The sequence below is a fragment of the Electrona antarctica genome (genome assembly GCF_951216825.1).
Source record: "Electrona antarctica genome assembly, chromosome: 3".
Classification (NCBI taxonomy): domain Eukaryota; kingdom Metazoa; phylum Chordata; class Actinopteri; order Myctophiformes; family Myctophidae; genus Electrona; species Electrona antarctica.
This window is the reverse complement of record NC_136808.1, coordinates 1,510,307-1,535,399: the sequence shown is the minus strand read 5'-3', so window position 1 is coordinate 1,535,399 and position 25,093 is coordinate 1,510,307. Positions and strand designations below refer to the sequence as shown.

The window sequence follows — 25,093 nt, the reverse complement described above, 5'->3', positions numbered from 1 at the left end:
TGCTGTAGGCTTTGTAAACTGTAGCATAGTACCTTGCTGTAAGCTTTGTAAACTGTAGCATAGTACCTTGCTGTAGGCTTTGTAAACTGTAGCATAGTACCTTGCTGTAGGCTTTGTAAACTGTAGCATAGGTCCCACTCCCCAGCTTCTCTGTCAGGATGAAGTCAGCTAGTTTCGGAGGGGCGAAGCTGGAAGTCGCAGCCATGGTGCTGTAACTGGTGCTGCATCAAATGTCCTAAAAGAGCAGGGCAGGTTCCGTGTAGTGCAAAGTTTATGCTTAATGGTAGACTACAAGAAACATGTTTCATTGGATTTTATGCAGTGCTGTTGTAGTGTTGTTAGACAATCAATGTGTACTAATAAAACATCACAGAACAGCAGTCTTCTCTTAAAGCACAACTAGAATAGTTTTAAAATGTACGATTTACTATTTAAAACTGTCTCACCTTTCTTCAGAATGTTTCAATAGAAACGAATGATTACCTGTTCGATCGTGAATCCACACGTTACGGTTAATGTTTAGCCAATGTTTACATGCTCACAGCCTCACACCAGGATCACACTTCTTCTTCTTCTTCTTTTAGGGTTTCCGGCAGTGTAGACGCTACTAGGCGTATTACTGCCCTCCACAGTTCGGTGCTCTATATCCTCTTATAGCCACTGTAAAGTTAGAATAATTCCCCTCTTTGTACACCAGAAAGTGACGTGCCCCCGTTCCCTCATTATTCTTCCCTTTATTGCTTTTCACCCGGGCCCAGTTGCCTGGGTAGGGCGAATCCTTCCCTCAGGGTGTTGTCCAGTTCTTCTCCAGTTACATCCATCACATTCAGGAACCTCCTGGCTGCATCTAGCACCATCTTGATTCTCTCAGATTTTGTTTTGATCTCTGCCGCACAGTTAATGACCATCGCCACGAATGCTAAGAATTGTCTCTTGTCCATGAATAGCACGTTCTTATCTGCCGACCTTTCTGTGTTCTCCCCTTCTGGATGTGCTGGTTGTGCTGTCACTCTCTCGTTCACTCTCTTAACCGCTTCCGCGTACGACATTCCCCTGGATTCTTCTCTCATTCTCTTCACCTTAACCTCCGTCTCTTTCCTTGGGCACTGTGGTGCCCCTGCATAGTGCTCACCACTGCAGTGAAAACACCTAACTCCTTCCTCTTGTTCTTTACACCCTCCCTCACAATTGTCTTTCCCACACCTCCCACATCTTCTGATTCCCCCACACACCGCAGCCACATGCCCGTACTCCTGGCATTTGAAGCACCTCAGTGGCGCCCTTTCGAATGGCCTAACCCTGTAACACAAATAGTCAACATATATTCTTTCTGGCAAAACACTTCCCTCAAACGTCAGTCGCACTGACTTCGTTTCCTCCCGCTCTCCTTCTCGGTACCTGCTTAGCCTTCTTACTTCATTTATCCCCCCCACCCCAAGGAATACCTTTGTGTCCGTTGTCAGAGGGACCCCACTGATTACTCCCCTCCTTATTTCTCTTTCTCCTAGCCCGAAGCACCTTACTGGGCACCCCTCAAAGTCGACCATCTTTACTGCCCTTCCCTTCTGGTCCTTATCCCTGCACTCAATGATGACCATCCCAGTCCTTGTTACCCTTACCAACTTCACCTTCCCAATTTGTCTCTCTACAAACTGCCCCACTGCACTTGCATTGCTAAAGATGCCATCCTTCTGTCCTTCAGCAATCATCCCCACAGCAAACTTTTCTATTCCCCCGACTGACCCACTTGACTCGCTCTCTTTCTGTTGCTTTTCACTTCCCGAGCTATTCTTGTCAACTCCTCTCTTGTCTTCTTCCATTCCCCTTCTTCGTGTCTCGCGCTCCGTCTCCGACTCTTCAGAACTGGATACGGTCGGGTTGTAAATCGGACTAATTTTTCTCCTTTGTCCCAGATCCTCGTCGGTCATGGTCGGGTTGTAAATCGGACTAATTTTCCTCCTTTGTCCCAGATCCTCGTCGGTCATGGTCGGGTTGTAAACCGGACTAATTTTCCTCATTTGTCCCAGATCCTCGTCGGTCATGGTCGGGTTGTAGAACGGACTCCTGGACCTCGACGGCTGGGGTCGCCCCTTCTTCCTCCCTTTTCGCCTACCTCCTGTGTCCTCCGCCATCCCTTCGTATCAGCCTCACTATTATTAATATCACGCTATGACCAAATTCAATTTTCCCGCAAGACGCAGCAAACACCATCCGGGTCTTGAACGCAAGGACTCTCCCGCCGGTTTGACAGAAGCACCGCGGCGTCTCTACCGGGTTGTCTTAGTGATGTCATCATCACCAGGATCACACGCTACACGACGAGAACATATGGCACTTTTGCCGTAGTTTAGGGTTGTAAGGCAGACTGCTCTCCTTTACGTTTTAAGTTTTAACATAAATTGTATCATTGGTTTATCGTGATTAATAGTTTGTTATAGTTTTCAAAATGTGGTAATACTTTTGACACCAGAGTAGGCCTACACGAAATTTATCTGGTTGTTGCTATCCTGACGTAAATCATGATAACAAATAAAAAAAACAACAAACAAAATAAAATAAAAGGGTAAAAACTACCCTAGGAAATGACAGCGCATGCTGGTGAACTTTCAACTTATGTATAGTGTCAGCAAAATGTGGCACTGCCCTCTAATGTTTGTACCCGGTACTGCAGATGAGGTGACGGGGCCAATTGTCTGTCGGTTGAAATTCATTTTAAAAGGCAGACATATGAATTAAATAATTTGTTATTGGTCTTTAAGAATGTAATTAAGAACATCAATGTAAACTGTTTGGGGTTCTAAAATGTGAGCGACACAGTCGTCAACAACAACCACAACAACACAGGAGGGCGCTGTTCTCCCCCACGCAGCTGATCAAGACGTTTGTTTCTTTCTCCAAGAGATTTTAAAGATGGCGGAGTGCATGGCTGCACGCCTGGCCGCACAGGAGCACCAAATTCAGCTCCTCACTAAGGAGATAACGAGTCTTCGTGACGGCCTGGTGAACGGAGGTCTGAATATCGCCTGTGTCCCCGTCCCCGTCGTCTCCCCGGAGCTGGAGAGCCTCCGCAGCGAGAATGAGAAGCTCACATACCGGCTGGTGCACCTCCGCCGAGGTCTGCAGGCAGAGCTGCAGCTGGAGGCCCAGCAGCGGCAGTCACCAGCAGCCACTGTCACTGTCAAAGCTCCACATAGGAACACTAGCAAGAACCCACCAGATAACAAGGTAGAGGAACGCGGCAACGCCTCCTGGCTAGATCTGTTTACTTCTGTTATTGTACCACGTCATTATAATAATATAATTATCTAATATAAGGAAAAGTAGTAATAAGAATGCAGCTGCTGACTACTCTCTCTTTGCCACGCCCCCTGGCTACTCTACTCCCCCTTTCTAGAAATAGCAGTGACACCCTGTGTTACCCAGTGCCACAACCATGCAGACCAAGGGTGTTTGCTTTGAATTCTCTATTTGAGCGACCACATATCAAACAAAATGTGGATGCTGGCAAATACTGTGGCATGGTCATGCTGGACCTCAAAGGCGTTTGACACCTAGCTCCTTTCGGAACCCTACGTTAAAGTTTCTGACATTTTGATGACTTTACGTAGGGTTCCTTATCATCGACTTCAAGCGACATGGGATGCAATCTGATTTACCCTGACTTACCCCTGTGCTGCGGTGTGGGTGTCACGCTGACATATTCCAAAAGAAGCATATGAACGCTATAGGAGACAACGAACCTTCTGACCCCCCCCCCCCGCGAACGGCTCAGAAGCCGTTAAGTATTTTTAATGTTTGTACGACCGTTTTGGCAGCTCTGAAATTCTCTCTTGTTGACATCCCATTGTACCGCCTCCAGCATCTCGGTTGGCTAGCTGCGCCTCCCTACGCGCCTCGTAGGCGCAGCTAGCCAACCGAGATGTCAACAAGGAGGGACCGAAGAGAGAATTTCAGAGCTGCCAAAGGTTCGTTGTCTCCTATAGCGTTCATATGCTTCTTTTGGAATATGTCAGTGTGACACCCACACCGCAGCACAGGGGTAAATCAGGGTAAATCAGATTGCATCCCATGTCGCTTGAAGCCGGTGATACCGGACCCTACGGGTTAGGGGTCCAAAGGAGCTCAACCCGGGGGGTCCGGAGACGGGCTATTTGACACCGTGAACCACTCCATACTGGTTAACAAGCTAAAAGCAATTGGTTTTGAACTTTTGATAGCATTTTGGGCCTATGGCTCCCTGGCTATTTTTGGTGTCGTCCACAGTTTAACAGTTTTGTATTGAGTTGTGCTTGAAATGTACTGTAATTCTCCAATCTGTTAATAAACACTTCAATCAATCAATCAATTGCATCATGTTCTCTTGGGCTTGGCACCTTTTAATAATAATAGTAGATTAGTTGCGACCGAAGGTCACAGTTAACTATGGAATCGTGCATTTCCTGTCACGTGACAGCAGGGATGGAACATGTGACATCATCAGGGATGGAGATCCCTGATCATGTCATCAATATTAAGCCCATATGTGGAGATCCCTGATGTCATCAATATTGTTCAACAACTCTACATCTGACCTCAAACCCTTAGATCTCCATATATATAGAGCTGACCTGTTCTGACATTCCATATGTTGATCCTATGGAATGGCCCGGTAGCCAGCGAAAACTGGGAGTTCTCAACAGGCCCGAAAATTAAGATCTTACTCCCCATGCCAAAGCACCAGCGCTTGTCCAGTAGTCTGCTGTCACCCAGGCGGATATGTTGATCTGACCCCCATTCTAAAGTGCCAGCGCTCACCAAGCAGTCTGCTGTCACCCAGGCGGATGTGTGCACGTGACCTCTTCCTTTAGGGCGAGGTCGCTTCTCGCCCTCAGGCGTCTTACTGGTAGTATGCATTGTTCATTTGTCCCCTCTGGGATATTCATCTTCACAGTCTGTTACTCTGTTCCAACAGAAAACACATAACCATAATGCACAAAACAACATAGCACATAACCCATAATGCCAAGACAATACATGAAGTCCCCAGAATACACAGAACCATCATATCAGCTAGCCACAAGTAACTCTAAGATCCTATTTTTAATATCTGGAAACTAGATTTGCAATACCAATTACCAACCTTTGACAGCACAGAAGTCCTATCTGATTGTATTGGGCGGCTGTGGCTCAGGAGGTAGAGCAGGTCGTCCAATGATCCATGGGTCGGCGGTTCGAATCCCGACAGACACTGAACCCTACATTGCCTCCAATGAGTCGGTCGGTGTGAGCTTGCCACCATTGGTGTGGGAAGTGAGGACGCTGGCGTCGACTGTTCGCCGCTTCACCTCCCAATGTATGAATGAATGAATCATTGTAAGCGCTTTGAGTAGGCACGTAGTGCATAGAAAAGCGCTATAAAAATGCAATTCATTATTAGATAGGACTACGTTAAACTCACCAACATTAATTTGCAACTGTACGGAAAGCTTGAATTATCCTTTATCTGCAAGTGTTTGTTTCAAAGAAATCCACCATAGACATATGAACTACTTTCTATCAATAAATTCGGTGCAGGTGATTGCAGTGTTGCAAGTGTTAAAGTTTGGAAGCGCTCGTTGGAAATCACTCAACGTTCTTAATCTTGCATACCACCTGTTTCAAAATTGCACATAATGCAGAAGGCAGCAGGAGACAGGACATTGCGTTATTGAAAACAAGTGCTTCCAAACAGGCAGAAAGTAGCTCATAATAATTATGTCCACAGTGGATATTTATGAAACAAACACTTTGCAGATAGAGGATAATTCAAGCTTTCCGTACAGCTGCAATGTTCGTGAGTTTAACGTTGTTTATATTGTTTAAATACAATCAGAGCAGTGCTAAATGTGTGATAACTTTATTGTTTAATGTTTTGTACTTTTGTACTAATGAAATGTGATGTGGTGTTGATTATGTTTATCATACAAATTAAATTGATATACGTTATGCACGTGCTCTTAACAGGTGGTGATCCCTAATGCCAGGCCAGGTGACAAGCCAGCTGACAAGGGCAAGAAGGAAAAGAAGGACAATAAGGACAATAAAGGACAGGAAGCCGGAGGTGGAAAAAAAGTGTGTTCAACTACTACACCATCACATAGAATCCTTCTCTACATCCACCAACTGCTTGCTTGTGTTCATATTAACCAAATAATCCCCATATAATTCCTTGTATGATAAATATTGAAAATAGCAGATCTACAATCGTGCGCGCGTGTGTGACTCATTCTCGTGTGTTGTGTCCCCAGGTGAAGCCATTGCCTGGCTACATAGCAGAGCGACTGAGTATGTACGAGGAGCTGAAGAAGGAGAGCGATGCCCTGCAGGCGAGAAGAGCTGCGGACGGAAAGCCAATCACTATTGAGCTTCCGGACGGTCGCAAAGTGGAGGGACTGGCCTGGGTCAGCACCCCCTACCAGCTAGCCTGTGGTATCAGGTATTGTAGGACACCTGCTGGATATGTTTTTTTTTGTCTAATAGATGTTTTGACCACAATGGAAACAAGTCCCCTTTTAGCCTTAATCTTAATGTCTGACTGTACCACATGCTGTTTATTTTTTACTCAATTATTACATCAATCAATCAAGAATGTCTTGATTGTTAGTAACAATTAGATGTTCATTCTATCTAGTCATTATTGTATCTATAGTGGGCATTACAATTTACAATTGTGGAATTTAGCAGACTGTAGCGCCTCCACTTTACGATAAATGTATGAAATTTGGCACACAGTTAGAGCATGCCATAAGGAACATTTTTGGCTATAGGGCCATCGCAGATTTGTCCTGTGGTGACCATGACAGCCATTTTCCAAAATGGCCATCACCTGCTGTTATTTTACAAATTCAGGTTCTAGACCACCTAGGATCTTGATTCTGGTGACTAATTTACATTTTCAAGGATGAGGAATACACTGGTACTATTTAGATTTGTCCTGTGACCATTGCAGCCAGTTATAGACCACTTAGGATCTTCCTTATGGCATGCTTTAATAGAGACAGTGTAATCAGTGTAATCTAGGATCATAGGTGAACCTAGCATCAGTCTAAGTATAATTATCAAAACATAAATGATAAATGATATGTATATTGACACTATTGGATGCCAGGTCAAATTAATGAACCTGGCATCTGTCTACATTCTAACTAATCCCCCCCCCCCCCCCCCATCTTGTGTTAATGATATAGCCACTGCTCCTAATGGGTAAATGCAGAGAACAAAATTCTACGTACAATACATGTGCAAAATGTACTGTAGCAAATACTCCCACAACAAAAAGCTCTTTCAGACACTAATGTGTTTTGTCGATTAGTCAGGGCCTTGCCGACAACGCAGTGATTTCTCGGGTGAGTGGGGAGCTGTGGGACCTGGACAGACCTTTGGAGAAAAACTGCTCTCTGGAGATTCTCCGCTTTGACAACGAGGATGCCCAGGCGGTGAGTAGGACTGACGCAGTGCTTTGGTGAGAAGTGGGCAGTGAAAATGTGTTGTGTAGCTTAATAACAATGTTATATGTTGTTCTAGGAGTGTGTCCAGCAATGAATTTGGGGACCTGGAGACACTGTGTAAGGCCGTGGTGAAGGACAAACAGGCTTTCGAGAGGCTGGAGGTCAGCAAGGAGACACTTCTGAAGATGTTTAAGGTGAGAAACCCATTCTTGCACAACCTGTCCGGTTCCTGCAATGCTCTGGAAATCTTTGGAATAAAATATGACATTACTTCCATCTCTTATAATAATGGATAATAATAATGAACATTATATAGCACTTTAAAAAAAACAAATTTACAAAGTGCTTCACGGACATGGAAACGGAATGAAACAATGGTGCAAATAAAAATATATGCAATGCAATCAAGAAATGGGAACAGAAGAGAATGTATAAAGTCTGTATATTTATCAAAGCATAAAAATAAAAGATGATGATGATGTAGTCACAAACAATTTTTTGCCTATGATGCCATTCAAAATGTGTAAGGAATCCAGAACAATATGATATTGAAATGAAAAACAATATATTTTTTATATAATTCTTTGCCTATGATGGCATTCCTCTACTCGGAATGTCTCTTAATGTGAGCCATTTGTCTTTTAGTACAACACATTCAAGTGTCGCATTCTGAACGAGAAAGTCACCACACCCACTACCACTGTCTACAGGTTAGTGAGTCAGTGATATTACTGAGATGGCTTGATTTAATCCAGAGAACACATGATTTAATTGTTTCCGCACAGTGGAACTGCCATTTCTAATAGAATTTTTCACAATCTACAGGTGCGGACCTTTGATTGACCTGTGCAGGGGACCCCATGTCAGACACACTGGAAAGATTAAAGCCATGAAGATCTACAAGGTAAGTGAATGAGACTGGGTTGTCTTTTGAACCACTTGTCTACGTTGACAAATTAAACTGCCCAGCGATTATGCTCCAACGTTGACTTGTTTTAACTCATTCTATATAACTGAAGCGTTGATGATAGCGTTTGTTATGGATGAATTAAAATAACATTGCGGTAGACATTTTAATTACATAGCCACTTTTACTTCCGGTTTCTGGCCCGTGAGATTTTCGCCTTCAAAATAAGACATAAGAAATATTGTGGCATTGGGTGAATTAAACGATAATTTATTCTGGCATTGAATGTGTCGGGAACGCACTCCAAACGAACAAGACCTTTGTTTAGATTCAGAAAGTTTTTGTATTGAGTTGTGCTTGAAATGTACTGTAATTCTGCAAACTGTTAATCAATACTTCAATCAATCAATCAATCAATCAGAAGGGCTTGCTGAATCGAAGAAAGAAAGAAAAGAAAGGTGTTTGAAGCCTAACACACACCGTCTGTGAACGCCTCCGTTATTTTCAATGAACCTATCCCACCCCGGCGGCGTCAGACGCGCGCTGGCGCGCGTTCACGCCTCGCCTGGCGCTCCGATACGCCGCTGTTCTATTTTCCAGGCGTTGCCACGCGGCCTCCATCCGGGAATCCGTGGGCGTGGCTGCGCACCCGCTTCACAGACGGTGTGTGTTGGGCTTTATACTGCCCCAGAACTCGGTTCCAAGTCACACCAGTTGGTCAGAAATCTGTGTGACCAGTATCTACTGTTCCTAAGCAACAACAACAAAAAGGATATTTAACAGATGATGTCCAGCATGGAATTAACATGCTGGCATCTAGCACGCTGTACTACACGATAATTCCCCCCATCTATGCCAATTATTACATGTTTACAAGCAAGTACAACATGTACGTTCAATACAACATATAATCTAGGATTCAGTATACTGTAGACTATGTGGGCAATATTCAGTGCTATAGTCATTAGCTCTTTTACATTAAGTAGTACAGACATGGAATTGGAGAGCACTGTTGTTCTGCTGCACTCGAGCCTCGGCATCCCTATTCTGCGGGGGAACATTTGCCGAAAATAGCAGATGTATTTTCAACAAAGATATTTGGTGTAGAGGGAAAACAGTACAGTTGAAACCCAGGTCCATTTTACTAAGAGTAGCAGGTTTAAGTGGTTAAACAGCACACGTAGTCGCAGAGTCAAATTGACATCCATGTAAAAGGCACAGTTGACTTGGGAAGATGGGTGTGATATGGTCTGCTCTCCTCACCCTCCCTGCCCGGCTTCCCTCCCCCGAACACGGGCCAAATGATGCCTAACAAAGCCGGATGCACCACGGTGGATTCGAACCCTCAACCTCTGCGGTGGTGGGCAGGCACTTTACCACCCAAGGAATGTCTCCTTCAGAGTATTTCTGATCACACAAACACATTCATGTGTCACTATGATTACAGTCACTGTGATTAGTTACTGTGTTTACAGGCTATTTGTACAGGCTTACACAGTTGTCCTGGAGTGTCTGTGAATGTGCTCTGCTGTAGTTAGAAGGACTGTGTTTAGAAACAAATATCACTAGATGTGGATGCTCTAGTCTAGTGGTACACTTCTGATTCTGGAATGGCAGCATGCTATGTAAAATCTGACATGGGGCTTTTTTGTCGTTCTGTGTAAAAATGTGTTAATGCTGTGTGTGTGTGTGTGTGTGTAGGTCAGGTATCATAACATACAGTATCTATGAGATATGACTTCAAATATGGGCACGGTTTCCCCCCAATCAGAGGCACAAGAAATGTAGCGCTGATTGGTCCAGCGGTTTGTGAGACTAGCTCCAGACACTGACACACATACACAGACAGATGGACCGACCCCCCTATAGATGCCTTGCCTCTGAGGAACCATGCCAAAGGTTTGGACCTTCTCTCTCTCTGTCCGTCCGTCCATCCGTCCGTCCGTCTGTCTGTCCAGTGAGCCAACATGCACAATATCAGCTGCTGTGCATATTCCCTCAAGTTATAGAGTGAACAGAAGAATATAAAGGCCCTGATACATTGAAAGCGTCAGACATGCATGTCATCAGACTGTGGTCTTTCAGAGCTCTGCTCTATTTTGGAGCATCAACGATTAGGACAGCCAGAGACCAAGTGAAATAGAAGTACAGTGCGTACTCCTGGTGTCTGTGCGTGTGTGCTTTGTGATGTAGGTGTTTTGGTACCTTTTAGTCAGTGCAACGCACTTTAAAAGCCTGTGAAATATTTCTATGCCTTGAATGACACATGGATGAGAGGAGTGCTACAAGTGGACGGTTTATTTTCTGACTTCTGCCAGTGCCACAGGGAGCAGTGAGGGACATTGCAGATGGTACATGTACAGAGGACTAAATGCAAAAGGCCAAATGATTATACATGAGATGATTATGAAACCAAAAGGCTGACAAACGAGCCTATACAGTAAATAACACAGCCCACACCCCGACTTTGTATTATATATATCCCCGGTCCGGACTAAAAACTAAAATGACACTGATGGTTTTGCGGTTTTACCATGTGTCATCACCAGAACTCCTCTACCTACTGGGAGGGGCGTTCTGACATGGAGACCCTGCAGAGGATCTATGGGATCTCCTTCCCCGACTCCAAGATGCTCAAGGAGTGGGAACGCTTCCAGGAAGAGGCCAAGAACAGAGACCACCGCAAGATCGGAAAAGTGAGTATTATTATTAGTGCACTGGCTTTCAAACGTTTATAACGTTTATATAAAAATAGCCGAAAGGCACACCTGTATTTCAATGTGCTGTGAGCTGTGAGCTTGTAGATCAGGGGTATTCAACTAGATTAGGTCCGGGGCCACAACTGTAGAATGATTGTGTGTGGAGGGCCACACAGCGTGCGAGCGAAGCGCACATTTTTTTGGATTCTACAAATGCATTTTGTGTTCAAACACAAAGATTTATGTAGACTAATACATTTGTGCACAGTATGAGCACAGGGTGATATGTCTATACAAGTATATGCTATACCTTAGAATAGACCTATTTGACAGAACGAGCGTCAACGAGCATACACACTGACACACACACACACACACGCTGCAGGAGTGTCTAATTTCTCTCCAAACGCCCTTGAATATAATAGAATATAATTTAGGATTACTGTCATTATGATAATCTATATATTTATATATCGCACACATCATACCTGTAACTTTCTCTCTTAAAAAAAAAGGGTTTTCCAAGGGCCACTAGGGGGCGCTCCACGGGCCGCATTTGGCCCGTGGAGCGCCAGTTGAAGAGCCCTGTGGGTATCGTTTGGGGATAAAGTTTGCGCGCGTCTACCTGTTACTTCTCTGACACAGCGCAGTTCAAAGTCAGCCAGTCAATAGTAGGACACCTGCTGTAGTTGATTTTTTAAACTTTCGACTTCTCCTAATCAGAATCGACTGATTTTTTTAACTTTCGACTTCTCCTAATCTGAATCGACTTGTGTTAATGACATTGATAAATCGATGCATCGATTTCTTTTGTGAATGCCCTACTGTATACCACTTTTATCTTACTGCACAGATATAGCGCCTGCAATATGGCGTCTACGTACATTATGTCTCTGGTTTGACACCGGTTGAGGGTGCGAGGCCTCCACTTATCACTCCACTGATGACATGTGATTAATTAATTGACTCAGCTGGTTGCCCAGGCTGAATCTGTTGTCACCATGGGAGAAACAGACGGCAGCTCTGATTCAAATGCTTTCCATCACCCCCCAAACCAAGGCCTCCTTTGGTGAAAGCCCGTAAGGAGGGCCATGTTCTTTTAACCCATTTTGGACTGAGGCATCTTCTAAAAAGCCTTCTAAATCCTGACCTAAGTTTTCTGAAAAACTTCAAATATTTATATAGCAGCATCAAATATTTTACATTTTTGAATACTGTACAGAACCCCAAGAGGGGTTCCCGTCCAGGAGGGTTATAACACCAAAAGGGGTTCCCGCCCCACATGGAACCATGCCATATTAGGCGAAAATAGCAGCTCTACAAGCTCAAGTGTCTTGATACGTTGTGAGCTTGCCTTGTAGAGCAGCTATTTTCAACTCAGAGATTTGATGTAGAGTAAGGAGCCTACTAGTATAGATCCTGGGGGACCCCAGTCAACAAAGTATTGTTTATAGGGTTTAAGTGGTTAAAGATGGTTCTCTGGTACAGCCCCAAACCAACAATAGTAATTTCTGTTAGATTTCAATTAGTGATTTAAATACATGTGTACCTTTTTATTATAACCACAGCAGTGGTTCTCAAAGTGGAGTCCAGGGACCACCAGGGTTCTTTAGGGGGTTTCTAAATGGACCACCTAGTGAGGGAAGAAGGCTCAAAGTCATGAGTCACATTTGGACACAACGCTGTTGCGAGGACATGGATTGCATACCAGACGTGTGTGCGTGCGTGTGTGTGTGCGTGCGAAGTACTGCGAACCTTCTGGCCTGTCAGTTCAGCTGGTATTTGTACAGTGAGTACGCGTGTTGATTAGGTGGCTCCCCCGCTGTGTGGAGAGGAGTTTGTGGACACTTTGTATCTGTGAAGTCATTAACACGTCCTTCTGTCTCTGTCCACAGGATCAAGAACTGTTCTTCTTCCATGATCTCAGCCCCGGAAGCTGCTTCTTCCTGCCACGGGGAGCCTACATCTACAACACCCTCACAGAGTTCATCAGGGTAGGACTGCTTGACTACACAACCCTTAACGCACGAGTAGGACTGCTTGATTACACAACCCTTAACGCACTAGTAGGACTGCTTGACTACACAACCCTTAACGCACGAGTAGGACTGCTTGATTACACAACCCTTAACGCACTAGTAGGACTGCTTGACTACACAACCCTTAATGCATAAGTAGGACTGCTTGATTACACAACCCTGCCTTAACACATGAGTTCACAGGGGCATAGGAAGCAGGAGGGGGGGAACATGTTCCCTCCAATAATAAACAGGGGTACCCCTGCTGGCCCGGGCCACCGGCGTGGTGGTTCAGGCACCCTAGACTGCAATGCCAGCCTGACAGCGTGTCGCAGGTTTGAATCCCAATCCTGATGACCTTTGCTGCGTGTCACTTCCCATCTCTCTCCCCATTTCCAGTCAGTCTACTGTCCTATCAATAAAGCCATAAAAGCCCCAAAAAAGTCAACTAGTCATTTATGTGTGCTAATTTGATTGGAAGGTAATGTAATGTAATTGCCGGAAATGTATCCTCCAAACTATTTATTTTCAGGATTCTAATTTAAGATTTATTTTTTGGCCTTCACCTTTTGTCTTTTTTATTGATAGAGGGATAGATGAAAGTAGTCTTGACAGGAAACGGGGAGAGAGGTTAGGGGGGGGGGGGGGGGGGGGGGGGAGGGTGACACGCAGTTAAGGCCGTCGGGATCGTGAGTCGAACCCGCGGCACACTGCCAGACTTGACCACCAGCCAAGGTGCCCAGACAGCTACGCCAGCCGCCCGGGACCAGGATTCCAATTTAAAAGCAGCAAAAGTAGCAGATTTACAAGCTCAAAATGTGCCACGCCACGTTTCGAGCTTGCGGATCTGCTACTTTTGACGCTCTTGTGTGATGCTGTAGTAAAATCAAGTAGGGCATTAATTTACGATTTTTACGACAGCAACGATATTATACATTTTCATGTAATATCGTACTTTTTTTAAGTGGTGCAACCACTTCCTTAAGTGACTGTGTGTGGGTTGGTGGGTGGCTGGCTGGGTGCCTGGGTGTCTGGGTGTGAGCACGAAAACAGCATGGTTGTGGTTAAACTCTAAAAGGACACAGATGCCTTCACAGTTGCAATGGGTTAACAACGATTTCAGCCATATGTTTTTAAAATTGACAATGTAATCAAGAAAGCGAGGATTGCACTTTTTTTTTGTTAAACTTGACATTTAAGACAAGAGCATGCAAGTCATTTAGTAAACCCGGATACACAACTTGTGCAGTCTGAATGGCTGGATAAGTGATTATTTTACCACCTACTCTGTACTCAGGACTCATGGAGGGTCCAGACAGTGCCACACTTTAAACCACATTTGTCACAGCCACAGTCACATTTGATGATGAATCAAGTCCTCAAGGACCCTAACCCTGTGTTTAACATGGACCAGTACATCTTGACAGACTTTGTGGTTTGTCGTGGAGCAATATTATATATGATAAAACTTTGTTTGTAGAATGACCCAAGGAAATACAAAATCTGTTAAGAGGATAAAACCAGAAAAAAGCACTAAGACTTATAAGGGTCCTCCAAGACATACAGATATACATTTCTATGCAAAATAAAATAAATCATATTCACTGTTGTATACATTGAAAAAGTGTACATTATAGAAAACCTGTGTGAAGTGAGGGGCACTCTTATCATCGTACATCATCATGACGTAACATGTCGATTTGCTCGTCCACATATGACGTAAATTCTCCATTCATTGTCAATGGGAATTTAATGTTTGTGTAAGACGAAAATCTACACTAATGGATAAGATATTTTTTTTGGCCTTTTTATCTTTATTGATAGGGTACAGTAATTAGACAGGCTTTATACATTTTACAAAGAATATTGCGTTTAGATTTTGATTACTCTCAATAATTCAACATAAAAAAAACATATCAATTTAAATGTATTTAATTGTGGAACCACCTACATACATTCTTAAAAATAGTCTGTACAGGGGGGAATTAAAAAACAAAAAAAAAGTATCTTTATTCAAAGGTAAAAGTCTGTTTCGGTAGTGACAAATGTTGGGAGAGGAAAGAGATTCCAATAAATTATTAAAATACAATATGATAATTGAGTGTGCCTTTTACTAAATATGTGTCCCTTAGATCTGGTGCAACATGAATATGGTAAAAGTTTTTCCAAAATAGCTTACAAATTTCACACAATTTCCAACTATGAATTTGAACCAATTCAGTAGAATGGCCCATATATATATATATATACACACACACACACACACACACACACACACACACACACACACACACACACTGTATAGTGTGTGTGTGTGTGTGTGTGTGTGTATATATATATATATATATATATAAGGAGGTGAAAAAAAGGAAACCAAAATAAGCATCACCCACCAAAACCCTGCTTAAGTCATCCAACGAACAGTACAGTACAGACAACAGAAATGTGCATGACAATCTAGTGTCAACCACTAGGAAGGCAAGGAAGTGCTGTGGTTGACCCCACTTGGCAGCCATTTCGCTTATAGTTTTCCTTCAGTGGGCCAACAAGTCAAACAAACTACACACCAGAAAACACTCACTCCTGTCAGCTGCGCACAGCCCCGCAATACAACATGGGGAAATTGACTTTCCCCATGTTAATTGCTGCTGGCTACAACACATATGAAACGAATGTGTGTGACTGTGCCCTTAGGTCAGCCTTATGCGGCCTGCAGTGTTTTTTTTGTTTTTTTCCCTGCCTTTGTTTTTAACCTGAACCGGCAAACTAAGACTGACAGAGTGACATACTCTTTTAAATGTTTTTTTTTTTTGTGGCTTTCGCCTTTATTTTATATTTTTTATGGAGGGACAGACAGTAGGCTGACAGGAAATGGGGAGAGAGATGGGGGAGTGACATGCAGTAAAGGTCGTCGGGATCGGGAATCGAACCCGTGGCACACTGCCAGACTGGATCACCAGCCAAGGTGCCTGGACCACTGAGCCACGGCCCAGGCCAGAGTGACAGACTCACGGGAGCGAATACATAGTCCACACACCCCGTGGAGGCGTGGACAAGATAATCAATTGTTGGTGTTGCAGCCCTGAACTGTTGATAGACTTGTCTGACCTGTCTACATTATTGCTGATTGCTGTGAGTGCAGAGTCGGACCATGTTGAAAGAACATCCTGGGCCTTCTATTTATTTGATCAGCCCAAAACATTGTGTTTATTGTCATGATTTGTCACAACAAGAGTTGGCTTTGTCCGCGGCGTAAACATCTTTAAATAAATACTTCTCTGGTATTCTTTGGGAGCCATTTGAACAAGAACCCCTTTAGAATCTATTAAAGGGCCTCTTGTTCAAATGGCTCAGATATAACCTTGCTGCAGTGACTCACATGTTTTTCCCAGACATTTTCTTTTGTTCCTCACAGTAATGTACCTACTCATAGCCAGAGACATAAAAGGGCCGCAATAAGAATCTTTAATTGCTTTTCTCAGAAGAGGAATTTCAACCATAAGAAAACAAGTGCATCACGTGGTACCACGCTTGGTGGTACGCCCTTTTGTTAAACTGAGGTTTGAGACTAATGTCCCTTGGGAGCCACCAAGTTTAAAGACAACAGACTGTCCTCGTACAGTGTAATTGATGCACTGAGGAAGCCACATGCCAAAACACATTTTTTTCTGGTGTGGCCAAAAATAAAGTTTTTTTCTATACTCACTTCTATTTACTTACAGTAGTTGGAATTTGCAATTATAATTATTTTTAATTGAAGTACAAAATGTACTACGTTTAAAAGTCATTCCGTGTTCGCATGGGGAATTTCCATAGAAACGTTACATGGAAATTTCCATATTTTCCTTTGAGTTGCTTACAAGTCGGTATGTAGCTCTTGGCAGATCCTACCATACTGAATGACTGCCATCATAGGACCTAAGCCTCATACAGCGACAGGGTCTTGACTTGTACCACCCCGACTGATTTTCATGGGAGAAAATGGTGCATTTATTATAGCGCCTTTATCCAAGGCACTTTACATTGTGCATTACCCATTCACACACACATTCATACACCAATGGCGGAGGAAACCATAGAAGACAATTTACAATTTAGGCATTTAGCAGACGCTAAATGCCTAAATCGCTCTTAATCCAGAGCGATTTACATTAAGCAATAACAAAAGCATGGCATACATCACATATATAAAAAAGTAGTTATCATGAATCATGTGTAAACTAAGAACGTAACAGTGGAGTATCTATGTAAACTATACATGATACTATACTATATAATATATTATACATGTGTACTATGACTACATAAAATGCAATTCTAGAGCTGTCTACGTAACAAGCTATAAGTCTGTTTAAAATACTATCTAAGTCTACATAATGTGCTATCTAAGGGGCTAGGCTAGGGCAAGTGCTACGGGCCATGGTGGAGTCTGAAGAGGTGGGTTTTCAGACTACGGCGGAAGTCTGAAAACCCACCTTTTCAGACTCCACCATGGCCCGTAGCACTTGCCCTAGCCTAGGCACCAACCTGCTCATCGGTAGCAATTAGGGGTTCAGAGTCTTGCTCAAGGACACTTCGACACACATTCAGGGGGAGCCTGGGATCGAACTGGGAACCTTCCGGTTCCCATCAGGCGCTTTTGTCTGAAAGGTCTGTCTCTCTCCTCAGGAGGAGTACTGTAGACGAGGTTTCCAGGAAGTGGCCACCCCCAACATCTATAACAGTACGCTGTGGGAGACGTCGGGCCACTGGCAGCACTACAGCGAGAACATCTTCTCCTTCCCTGTGGAGGATGACATCTTTGCACTGAAGCCAATGAACTGCCCCGGACACTGGTACATTAACCCATTTTGACCGATTGTTAACACAATTTGTGCCCAAGACGTCTCCAGATGTCCTAGGAATTATAATAAATGGCTTCTAAACAGTTTTCTGAAAAACCTCATGTTTCTATGTCAGTGATCAACTTTTTTCATGTCAATGATCCCCAGGATTATCTGTATTTGGCTGCGGACCCCCATCTGAAAATATGTAGTTCCAGGGACCCCCCCAGAAGCAAAGATTTGAGTTTAAAACGTTCGCTCTGAAATAATATTCAAAGAGTTGCGCCACATTTTCGAAAATGGCAGATCTACAAGCTCATAGTGTGGCACTCTGTGCATATTTCAATGTATAATACATTGTATTGTGCCAGTTTAACCACTTCCAATCCCTCATCTCTATTTTGTGAATGTCATTATTGTCTATATTGTTTAAATGAATAACCTTTCCTGTCGACTGTGAACTGAGAATTATAATAACCCCCCTCTTTATCTTTAACACCCCCCCCCCCCCTTCTTTATCTACTCTTTCTCTGTGTCAGTCTGATGTTCAGCCACAGACCTCGGTCGTGGAGGGAGCTTCCTCTGAGGCTGGCAGACTTTGGAGTCCTCCACAGAAATGAACTGTCTGGAACCTTAACTGGCCTGACCAGAGTGCGGCGCTTCCAGCAAGATGATGCCCACATCTTCTGCACAATGGATCAGGTGACTCAGACTGTACCGCTGTAAATCTACATAACTCCTACTGCACCATGGATCAGGTGACTGTACCACTGTAAAGCTAATGTTCATAACTCCTACTCCTCTTGTGACCTGAAGTACTACTGGGTTTCACACTGCAGTTTTCAGGCAATATTTACTCTGAACTGAGATACCTAGGTTTCTGACCCCTCTCTCTCTCTCTCTCTCTCTCTCCTCCCCCCGTCCCCCCGTACCTCCCCTCTTGTGTCCTACAGATTGAGTCTGAGATGAAAGGCTGTCTCGACTTCCTGCGCTGCGTCTACCATGTGTTTGGCTTCTCCTTCCAGCTTCACCTGTCCACTCGCCCAGAAAAGTACCTCGGTGACATTGCTGTGTGGGATCAGGCTGAGAAGGTACTGTAGTACACAGTTTAATCAGGGTCCAACACCAGCCAAAAATCATTATTTTTAAAATTATGTTAACCCATTAAAACGGGGAAGCATCTGTCATTTTAGATTTTAGCTATATACAGTATATATATATATATGGGGTCTGTGGACAAACGCATATCATTTTGGGGTCCTTGGCACAAAAGAAGTTTGAGAGCTTAGTTTAGAAAACATTTGTAGAATCAGCCTCAGGTCTTAATGGGTTAACAGTAACACTCAAACTTACTGTACTGTTCATGAGAGCACACACACAGAACTCTTTAGCGGCCACCAGTACATTTCTGTTCTGCAGTGGTCTACACATCAATGATGCGTCCCCGTTTTTACTACCCCGTTTCGCACCAGTAAGAGGAGGGAGGGGCGGGATGCAAGGCGACGGCCCTAGTTACAGTTAGTTATCATGAAAACTCCTACATTTGATCATCCATTTATTCCATGAGATTAGACCGACCATAAGAGTATTTTATGGTTTTATCCAGAATGAAAACATTCTCTGAGGTAAATTTCCCATAATAGCCTATAGCCACTATATTGTTTTACTTAATATGCTACTGGCTGTATTCTTCTTGGAAAAATATAAAAAGATACTCCTATGGAAAGACTATATTATTTTACTTATATTGACTGTTGTGAATTAGCAAACTGGACATTGTGACTGAATGTTTTGTGTTGGGCTTATGTTTTCGCCGAAGTTTTTATTTGTGTTGTTTCAGTCATAAGCGCAGCTCCGTTTAGTTGTGCTTCACGTTCCACAGCCGTCTGCCTTGACTTCTGTGTGTGCTGACTGCGGCGGGCCCGGTGTGGGATAGCCCCTCCCTCCCCTCACTGGTGCGAAACGGGGTAGTAAAAACGGGGAAGCATTAATGACTTGTGCTTGATTTGTTTGTTTCCCAACTTGCATTTGATCCTCAGGAAATTGCTTGCAAACAAACAAATTCAAGCACCTGTGTGTGACTGAAGTAGCTACTTCATAGTCCCACACAGGTACTTGAATCAGATTTAAATTATTTATTTCTCCTCTGTGGCAGCAACTGGAGAACAGCTTGAATGAGTTTGGGGAGCCATGGAAACTCAACCCAGGAGATGGTGCTTTTTATGGACCCAAGGTCTGTGTGATTTCTCTGTATTTCCTCTCCCTTAAATTAAAATATATTCAAATCAGTGAGCGGGCTCAGCCAGCTAAACATAATACATGCTGTTTTTCAGATTGACATTAAGATCAAAGATGCGATTGGACGCTACCATCAGTGTGCAACTATTCAGCTGGACTTCCAGCTTCCAATCCGCTTCAATCTGACATTTGTGGGGTGAGTCAGCCCTAATCAAACCAATGAAACCATTGACACGTTATTATGGGAAAATGTTAATATTCCAGACCGGGTGAAGTGTACAATTTATTGAAGAACATTCAAGCATAAAAACAGAATAACAGCAGAATAATCCCAGAACTCCTGGCCTTCTGACCTGGGCTGGCATCTTGCATCTACACTGAGATTCTCTCCCTAAATGGTGATAAATATGAACTGGATGTACTACTACATGATATTACATTATATCATAATGCTTACTGGTTAACTTAAGAACGTCCATGTATGTATACCAGTGTATTTACTAAAACAGATATTGCTAACGAAGAGTTTAGGTTTAGCAGTCCATGGGCGATGTCAGATGGGACAGTTGCAGTCAAGTCAAACTAGCACTTTGGGTTTTGGTGTGAGAGAATTCATTTAGAATATGTTGTTCTACAAGGTAGTATAAATACACATTTGACAGTCTATACTGTAAATGAATTGAGAGGTAAATGAATTGAGAGGTTCTAGACAAGCTATTTTCCTTTCATATATTTCATACAAATCGCACAATAGGAATCAGGACTTGCACATTCTTTCAGTCGTGAGATTTTATATTGCCTTAATCCATGTGTTTTATGAGTGGTATGTGTTGCTGTCAGTTGTGTAAGCAGTTTGTGGAGGCTGGCTTCATGGCAGATGCTGACTTGGACTCCAGCTGCCTGCTCAACAAGAAAATCCGCAATGCTCAGTTGGCACAGTGCAACTTTATTCTGGGTAAGGAAGATTGTCGCCATTATGCCATTACATGAGCACTGACTGACAGCAATTGGGTCGACTGTAACTACCCACTACAGTCAGGGTCATTCTTTTTTTCAATTTATTTCCAGAACATTCATGATTTATTGTCTCCACCAGGCTGAAGGCATGGGGAGAGAGTATGTTTTGCACTCCGTCCGTTCAAGGTTCAAGTTTATTTAGTGTCCCCGAAGGGCAAATTGGGTTGCAGCATAGACGGTACATTAAACAATGAAACAGTACAAATAAACAAACGGTTCACTTGGCAGATACCAAAGTACAAAGGTGCACATAACCATTAAAGTGCAGGTGTTAAAGTGCTATGCGATAGGTCATAGAAAGTGCGTGTGCATAGACATTAGGCACGAGACCAATACAGTAAAAAGTAAAAGTGCTTATCATAAGATTATCTCCTAGATCTACCCACAGCAGCATTTAGTGTGCAAATAGAGACAGGGACAAAGGAATGTTTGTGCCTGTTTTTTGTGGCACAGGGGGCTCGCAAGCGAAGGCCGGATGGGAGAAGGATGTATTCTCCGTGTAGTGGTTGAGCAGCATCAGATCGGATACACAGGGCTTTGTTAAGCACCTGTTTCTTAAAGATCTGGTCTAGGCTGTTCATTTGTGAGCCAATTATTTTACAATTTTCCCTAGGGAATTCTTGTCTCTGATGCAGAGATTACCATACCAACAGATAATCGAGAAAGAAATGACGGACTCGATGTAGGCACTGTAAAACAGTTTCATCAGAGTCTTGTCGACATTGAACTTAGCCAATTTCCTTAGACAGTACAGGCGTTGTTGACCTTTTTTATACATCACTCACATCAGTATTTAGGTCGAATTTCAGCTTGTCATCAATAATTGTGCCTAGATATTTGTAGCTGGGTACAATATCTACAGTCTGTCCATTGACACTCTTCTGGGGGGATTGTGGGGAACGTCTCTTCTGGGGGGATTGTGGGGAACGTCTAAAATCTATGTATGTAGCTGTATGGTATTAAATGCTGAGGAAAAATCAATAAAGAGCAGCCTGGCATGGGTTTTACTACCTTCAAGGTGTTTGTGCAGGAGATTAAGTAAGGTGGCAAGTGCATCTTGAACACCCCTTCCAGCCCTATACGCAGACTGGAGGGGGTCCAGTAGGCACTCAGTTTTTGCCACGAGCTCGGAGCTCCGTGTCTGTGTCCGTCCATCTGTTACCAGCTAATCTCCGGCACCGTTAACCCGGTTGATGCCAAATTTTGCACACACACTCCCTGGATGCCAACGATGAACCTCTGCACAAATATTCCAGAACGGCCGGTTATAGCGCCACTAGGAGGCCGACTTTTGATATTGCTCCTCCATATTTTGTCCAAAAATCCCGCAAATCATTACACACTATCTCTATAGTCATGTGTTCAAGCCGGATCTGTCCGATATTTCATATTCCATCCTAATTGGCTAACATTGGCTTTCGAAGTTGGCAGGATTGGCCCGTTTTGAACAAAAAACCTCAAATCATGAACGCAGCGTGCAATTTACGTGAAATCTTTCACAGACTTTCCTACTAGGCTGAGGAATATATCCCACCCTTTTCACATTTGCCTGTTATAGCGCCACCAACAGGTGGATTTTTGCAAAACACATTTTTGGAACAAAATGCCTCAAATCATGAATGAAGCGTGCAATTTATGTGAAATCTTTCACAGACTTTCCTACTAGGCTGAGGAATATATCTCACCCTTTTCACATTGGCCTGTTATAGCGCCACCAACAGGTGGATTTTTGCAAAACACATTTTTGGAACAAAATGCCATCCAAGGCGTAAGAAGAAATGGCACCCTTTTCACATTGGCCTATTATAGCGCCACCTGGAGGCCACAACCTGACTTGCCCTGGTGGAGACCTGTGCCCCGAGGGGCACTTTTTCTAGTTTCAATGTAGATTGCATTTGTAAACAAAGTACTGTAGTATGTAGTTTGATTTGAAGGCAAATGTGATTCCTAACCTTGCAACCCAGCCACCCACAGTGTAGGTGGCTATTTGATGGAAATCATGAACCATGATGAGTGAGGATCAAGCTACTTCAATGTTGATTACATTTGTATTCTAAAATTATTTTAATTTGAATATAAATTGTTTCCTAACCCTCTGTCTGTCTGTAAGTCAACATTGAAATGCTCTGTGTGTTCTGACAGTGGTTGGCGAGAAGGAGAGGCTGACTAACGCTGTCAACGTGCGTACGAGGGACAACAAGGTCCATGGAGAGCTGTCTGTCACCGAGGTGCTGTCCCGCCTCACCCTGCTCAAGCAGGCCCGCTGTCAGAACGCTGAGGAGGAGTTCTGAGACACATGATGGCAGAATGGAACACACACACTTCTGATCTGTTTAGGACACTTGTACTAACGGTACCTGACTGTCATATGTGAAATTTGTGAATGGAGCACTGAAGGGAGATGTGATGGAACACGCAATTGTAGTATTGGGGTAAAGGGAAACAAAAAAAGAAGGAAGACGAGTTTGGGGGATGTGTAAAAGTTGAACAGCCAAGGATAAGGAATGAGCTGAGGAGAGGCCTGTGTCTATAGATTCTGTATCCATAGTGATTTTGCCAAGATCACACAATGGTTTAAAGCAGGGGTCTTCAACATGGGGTCCACTTGTTGTTTTGTTTTGGCCAGCTGCTTGAACATGGTCACTAGTGACTGTAGTAACGACCTAGTGGAAACTTTTTCATCATTGGCTGCCTCTAAGCCAATGGGAGACTTATCCATAAAACCCATAGTCTGAACGGCATAAAACCCATACTTTGAAGTCCGAACGCCGCAACGTGATTGGCTGCATACTCTGAACACTGCATCGTAAAGCCGTGAGCTGAGCAGAGGCTGCGGCACACAAACTGATTATGGATGTTCATAATCGAGAATTTGCTGCAGGTGGCAATTATGACTGAGTCATTCTTGTTTTACATTGACCACTTCAACCCTGGCATCCCTATTTTGAGGTGGAAATTAGCTGAAAATGCCTCGTGCTGTGAGGTGGCTATTTTTGGCAAAAAAAACCCCATAAAAACAAAAATCAAAAGTACAGAGCCATGGCTCAAGTCAAGAGTAAAGGTTCAAGTGCATCAGGAAAAACTTTTAAATATATGAAAAAGTGGAGCTCTCTCTCAGCTAAGGGGTCCTTGGTCTGAATACCCCTGGTTTAAAGTATTTGCTCTCATCTTGTTTGGCACTATATTTCTACTGAATCTTGCAATTTAGCATTAAGAAAGGACCAGATGTGTTGAACAATTCTGTTACAGTTAGAATCCTTAGAAGGATGGTGAGTTCATACGGTATATCAGGATAATGTACTATGGAAATGTTTGTTAGGTTGTAATTGAAGCTATGTGAATGTAAGATTGACTTTTTTTGAAGGTATGTGAATGTAAGAATGACTTTTTTTCCATCAAGTCCGTCCCGGCCCTTGGTGGTTGGCACAATCTTCAAATAAAAACAATGCCTCATTCAATCAGACTCATATGAACTCTGAGCTCTTGCACTTTAAACACTAAACCATAATACAGTATATATTTATCTCCTTTATATCTCTTGTCTTTGGTATAACAGCTCTAATTTAATTAATTTAATTAATTAAATTTGTTTAACAAACCTGTTTTTAACTTGTCTCTGTACAGCACTTTGGAACTTTGTTATGAAGTGATATGCAAATCATGACAGATCATACTAATGGTATCTGTGCAATCATTGTAGTTGCTATTACATAATGTCAGTCAGGTCTTTAATTTGCTGTAAAATAGTAATTTGTGTTAAAGTGGAAATGTTGGGCGTAGCTAAAGGATCCGTGTTTGTGTTGTGATTGGTCATTTGATTTCAGGGCCAAGGCAAGTAAGTGGTTCAGGGACTCCCAGGGGGGTCCTAAAATAAAAATAAAAGTTACTTCTATATGTTACTGCACGCACGGTCCCCCACTCTGGT

General features: G+C 43.2%; 1 pseudogene across 1 annotated transcript; it reads left to right on the top strand.

Moving 5' to 3' along the window:
* The first annotated feature begins 2,847 nt into the window (after positions 1 to 2,847).
* On the top strand, positions 2,848 to 24,626 carry LOC306920186 (threonine--tRNA ligase 1, cytoplasmic-like; annotated as a pseudogene). The gene is made up of 15 exons: positions 2,848 to 3,225; positions 5,983 to 6,090; positions 6,267 to 6,454; positions 7,331 to 7,660; positions 8,112 to 8,176; positions 8,292 to 8,370; positions 10,923 to 11,069; positions 12,968 to 13,066; positions 17,759 to 17,925; positions 18,453 to 18,615; positions 18,867 to 19,004; positions 20,069 to 20,146; positions 20,247 to 20,347; positions 20,992 to 21,106; positions 23,311 to 24,626. The product of its transcript is annotated as a threonine--tRNA ligase 1, cytoplasmic-like (transcript).
* Positions 24,627 to 25,093: the final 467 nt, after the last annotated feature.